Raw genomic sequence first — 6,000 nt, 5'->3', positions numbered from 1 at the left:
CTCGGCTGTAGCTCGGCTGTGACCCCCCTCTGACCCCCCCCCCCACACACACTTCCTATCAGCCCCCCCCCACGTCCTATCAGCCCCCCCCCCACGTCCTATCAGCCCCCCCCCACGTCCTATCAGCCCCCCCCCCCACGTCCTATCAGCCCCCCCCCAGACCCTCTACCTGCAGATCTGCAGCGATGGCATTTTTGGATGCAGAACATTAATTAGACGTTTCAAACTTTATTTAATGCCTTGTTTTGTGTTTGATATTAACGGTAAGCGTTACAGTTGCTATTGTAATAAACGGCTACCTGCACTCTGCTGTGTGTGTCTGTGTGTGTGTGTCTGTGTGTGTGTGTTCACTTTCATCACTGAGAGCACATTTTATTTAAATGACGGTCGGGAATGGAAACACAAATACTATTAGAGCAGCAAATATCATTAACAGGAATATCTTTAAATGCTGTTTCAGCCAAGAATCTGGAGCGTGAGGTCTTCTTATAGGCCTTCAGGTCGCATTACACTCGCAGTACTCGGAGCTGTACTTGAGTAAGAGTAGAAGTACTCAGACCTTGTTCTTAGTAAAAGTAGAAGTACTCAGATCTTGTACTTAGTAAAAGTAGAAGTACTCAGATCTTGTACTTAGTAAAAGTAGAAGTACTCAGATCTTGTACTTGAGTAAAAGTAGAAGTACTCGGGTCTTGTACTTGAGTGAACGTAGAAGTACCAGAGTGTAGGAATACTCTGTCACAGTAAAAGTCCTCATTCAAAATGTTCCTCAAGTGAAAGTAAAAAGTATTCTCATCTAAATATAGTGAAAGACAGTGAAAGTAGTCGTTGTGCAGATTGGTTCATTTCAGAATAATATATACGATATGTTTTATAATGATTGATCATGAAAGTGTTCTCAAAGCTGGTGACGGTGCAGCTAGTCTGAAGTACTTTGTAGGCTGCAGGGTAGCTGGTGAAGGTGCAGCTAGTCTGAAGTACTTTGTAGACTGCAGGGTAGCTGGTGGAGGTGCAGCTAGTCTGAAGTACTTTGTAGACTGCAGGGTAGCTGGTGAAGGTGCAGCTAGTCTGAAGTACTTTGTAGACTGCAGGGTAGCTGGTGGAGGTGCAGCTAGTCTTAAGTACTTTGTAGACTGCAGGGTAGCTGGTGAAGGTGCAGCTAGTCTGAAGTACTTTGTAGACTGCAGGGTAGCTGGTGGATTTACTCCAGGTGGAACTAAAGTCTGATTCAACACTTGGTTAGATTTCACATCATTCATCTGTGAAGTAACTAAAGGTATTAAATACATGTGAGTAGAAGTACACCATGTACCTCTGAACTGTATGAGTAGAAGTACACCATGTACCTCTGAACTGTAGTGGAGTAAAATCCAGATGTAAATGTACTTGTGTTACACCACTGTCTCATGTAGTTTATAATTTGAGCTAAATACAATTTAAATGTTGCGTCTAAAGTACATTTTTTAATGACATTTGGCTGAAATCTTATTTTTCGTCCTAGTTGTTTGTAATGTAGCATCAGGAATGTCTGACCCTACACGTTGGGCCGCTTCGTTAAAACGGCTCTTTCTGATCCTGAACATGTCAAATTGATTCAACTTCTTAAATGACCTCCAAATCAAAGCCATTTTAAGCTAAAGTCTGCATCAGCTAATGAATGCTAATTGTTCCTGCCAACGAGATATGTGCATGTTTTCCTGTTTCTGTGTCTTTGAATGCACCACAGAAGAGTCCTCTGTGTAAACCAGGTAATACAAACTGATTCTAAAAACACCCAGAAGCTCAGGAGGAAAGCCCTCAGGATTACAAGAGAGATCCCAGCGTATATAGACACCAAAAAGAAAGACATTTGGGGAAGCTGGGTTAATGGAACATGAGAGGACACAGGTATAGACAGAGAGAAGGAAGAAGTAAGATGTCCCCCGACAAACTAAGCCTATATCAGCAAAACTAGGGGCTGAATCTAATCAGCCCTAACTATAAGCTTTATCAAAAAGGAAGGTCTTCAGCGCACTCTTAAAAACGGATAGGGTGTCTGCCGCCCGAACACAAACTGGAAGCTGATTCCACAAATGTGGAGCTTGATAAGAAAAGGCTCTGGCTCCCATTGTACTTTTAGAGACTCTAGGAACAACCAACAACCTGCATTCTTGGAGCGCAATGCCCTAGTAGGCCAGTAGGGTATAATGAGTTCTTTAAGGTAAGATGGCGCCTGCCCATTAAGGGCTTTGTAGGCGAGAAGAAGAATTTTAAATTCTATCCTGTGTTCTATAGGGAGCCAGTGTAAGGCAGCCAGAACAGGAGTAATGTGGTCCCTTTTCCTAACTCTGGTTAGTACACGAGCCGCAGCATTTTGAATCAGCTGAAGCGACTTGATTGACTTCTTGGTACTCCCTGATAATAAGAGTTACAATAATCCAGCCTAGAAGTAACAAATGCATGGACTAGTTTCTCTGCATCGTTTTGAGGCAAGATATGCCTGATTTTTGCAATGTTACGTAGATGGAAGTAGGCGGTCCTTGAGATTGATTTTATGTGGGCGTTAAAGGATAAATCCTGATCAAATATAACACCAAGATTCCTTACAGTCTCACTGGAGGCCAAATTAATGCCATCCATAGTTAGTATATCTTTAGATAATTTGTTTCGTAGATTCTTCGGGCCAAGTACAATAACTTCAGTTTTGGTCGTGTTTAACATCAAAAAGTTTAAGGTCATCCACGTTTTTTAAGTCCTTGAGGCAGTCTTGAATTTTATTTAGATGATTAATTTCATCAGGCTTGATTGATAAATATAGTTGAGTATCATCCGCATAACAATGAAAGTTTACAGAATGATTCCTTATAATATTGCCTAACGGAAGCATATATAATGTGAACAGAATAGGTCCGAGCACTGAGCCCTGTGGCACTCCATGGCTAACTTTGGTTTGCGTGGAAGATTCATCGTTAACACGTACAAACTGAGAGCGTTCAGATAGATAGGACCTAAACCAGCCTAAAGCAGTTCCCTGTATGCCAACTAAGTGCTCTAGTCTTTGCAATAGGATATCATGGTCGATAGTATCAAATGCAGCACTGAGATCGAGCAAAACAAGAATAGAGACAAGTCCCTTGTCTGAGGCTATTAGAATATCATTTGTGACTTTAACCAGAGCTGTCTCTGTGCTATGATGTGTTCTAAAGCCAGACTGAAAATCTTCAAATAAATCAGTGTTCAGTGAATGCAGCAGAGGCAAGTCACCAGACCAATCAGAGAGTTGCATGGAAATACACGTGTGCTTGTGTCATTCAAGCGCGGCTCTGTGTGTGTGGCAATCGTGCATTTAGTGTGAGAGAGAGGGAGAGGGAGAGAGAGAGGGAGACCGGTGCTAGCGAGGACCGTGATGTTAGCATCTGGTTAGCTAGCTGCACTAACGGACATAAGGAGCTGTTTCCACAACAAGCTGGAGGAGAGTCCTCTCCTCTCAGACTGAGGGGCTCAGGTGAGCAAAGGACTCTCTGAGTGTTTAGAACGGTTTGGTCACAAATTATTCAAAAGATTATTTCCGAGGCACCTTCATATGATCATTATAGTTATACAAACAATAAGAGAATACATGAAAAACTATATGGCAGTAAAACAAGAATCCAGTTTGAAAGGGAGGGATTTGTAAAATATCCATAAAGAAAAAGAAAATCTGTTTCCAGTTGTGTTTCATCTGGTGTTGAGAGAGGTCTCCATAGATCTGTCAATGTTGCTCTCAAAGTGCACCAGATGGATGCTTTAACTTCAACATGCCCCCGGACCCTCCTAGAGGAGGTGAGGACCCCCCTAGAGGAGGTGAGGACCCCCCTAGAGGAGGTGAGGACAGGGTTCCCACGCTTGCCGTGAACATTTTTTCCATGCTACCTCCTGATTTTCCAGGTACCATATTAAGTGATGATCTATAGGCCCCTGAAGCTTGTGGAGTGTGACCTGACCATCTTCATGACCCAGCGAATCTGCTTCAAATACAGCTTGGCTTGAAACAAAAGTTTTCCCCTGAGCTCCAGAGCCTTTTTCCGTAGGCTGTTCACTGCTGGTACTGGGCACCTGACTGTCACTTTCGATATCCTGGCTTGTTGGGCCGCTTCTTCCCTCTCCTGTTTTTGTAGTCAAGAAATCTGTCATTCTTCTTTCATTATTTAGCTGTCCAGCTAACTTGGTGTGGGTTTGTCCTTTTGAATGGCTCTTGAGGGAAGCGACCCCCATATTGTCTTGTGGACATCTCCTCCTGGTACCTCTCCAATCCAGTCCTTGTATTGAGAGTCATCTTTCCAATGTGACTTGAATCTGCCGCGTGTCATTGTCACTCACTCCCGTAATGCATCACACATTTGAGATTATGAGTCTTACTAATGAACCTAAAACATAAGGCTGGTTCCTCAGTACAGCAACCCCATCTTAACAGTATAGATGTATAGAATCAGTCTAGGCATGATCAATGAATTTTCAAAAATGTCTCACCCCAAATATTCCTATTTACTAGTATAATTTGTTTTAAGAAAAAAAACAAAAATCACAAAATAGCTAAAAGTAGATATAAGAATGAATGTTACAAAATGTATCAAGACTAGACTATTCATGTCAACTAGTATAGAAGTAATGTCACGGCCTAATGTGAAAATGTATTGGTAGTTAGCTAGCAATGCAAGCTATCCAACACTAGCTAGTTAGTTAGCGAACTGAATGTTGGCTAGCAAGATTGCACTCCATGTGCTTGCTAACCATTATTAACAAATCCAAATTCAAAACGAACTAAAGTTGCTAGCTAGTTAGCAAGATTGCACTGCTTACTAACTAACGTTGATAAACCCAAGTTTACCACAGTTAAACACAGCTACTTACATTTGAGGATAAACTTGCATAAGAAGTTTCACTGTAGATGTCAAGGCGCCCGTGTTGGCTGGGAAATGCATGTATTTGACCCTTCTATTGAGATCGCGAGTAACGTTATTATTCCTGAAGTCCACCAATCCGAAACTATACTTTTAAAGTCCATATCACCAAGTTGCCTGCATCAAATTCCAACATCCAATATGCCATATAGGATGCCAAGAGCATGCTCTACAACATGGGATCATCCATTTCTATCTACAGTAAAAGCTGTTCACATGTAAAGGGTTTTTATAAACTCATCTTAATTCTGTGCTCAATAGTTTCATTGTATTACTATTTTACACCTCATCCAATAAAAATTTCCAGGACAACTGTTTCTATTTCCATGTAAGTGTTCACTTTTGCTCAGTTTCCATGACTTCTCCATACCTGGAAAATGAAAAAATGAATTCCATGTTTTCCAGGTACCGTGGGAACCCTGGAGGACTGTAGAAGTTGTCGATACTTCTTAATACATGCATGTGTATATGTACAAGGAATACACAATGCATAGGCAAGTGGTGGCTTCCTGTATGACCACAGACTGGCTCCCAGTCGAGCACCGTATCACCTATAAACTCCTTCTTCTCCCTCCATGCCCTCGCCCCCCAATACCTGTCTGACCTTCTCTGCTACCGCACTCCATCCCGGAAGCTAGGATCATCTGGACAGGATCTCCTCTCCACCCCCCGCACCAGGTTGCGGACTTTAGGTGACAGAGCCTTCAGTGTGGCATCCCCCACCCTCTGGAACTTCCCCCCCCCGAAATCCGCAGCGCCCCAACCCAAAGCCCTCAAAACGCACCTTTTCACCAAGGCTTTCCCCACTGTATAGTTAGTTTAATAGGTTTATTTGTCCGCTACTTCCCCCCCCCACCCCCTTAACCTGTCTGCCTTTTTCCCCCTACTCCCCCCCCCACCCCCTTAACCTGTCTGCCTTTTTCCCCCTACTCCCCCCCCCCCCTACCCCCTTAACCTGTCTGCCTTAACTGCTAGCACTAGTAGAAATGAGGTGGCGTTTGTGATAAATATATCATTTAATATTTCATTGAATTTTGGGATATACTAACATTTCATTATGTGACATGTTGACTGTACTTAGTTT

This window comes from Pseudochaenichthys georgianus, unplaced genomic scaffold (genome assembly GCF_902827115.2).
Source record: "Pseudochaenichthys georgianus unplaced genomic scaffold, fPseGeo1.2 scaffold_595_arrow_ctg1, whole genome shotgun sequence".
In the NCBI taxonomy this organism is placed as follows: domain Eukaryota; kingdom Metazoa; phylum Chordata; class Actinopteri; order Perciformes; family Channichthyidae; genus Pseudochaenichthys; species Pseudochaenichthys georgianus.
Note: the sequence above shows the minus strand (reverse complement) of the source record.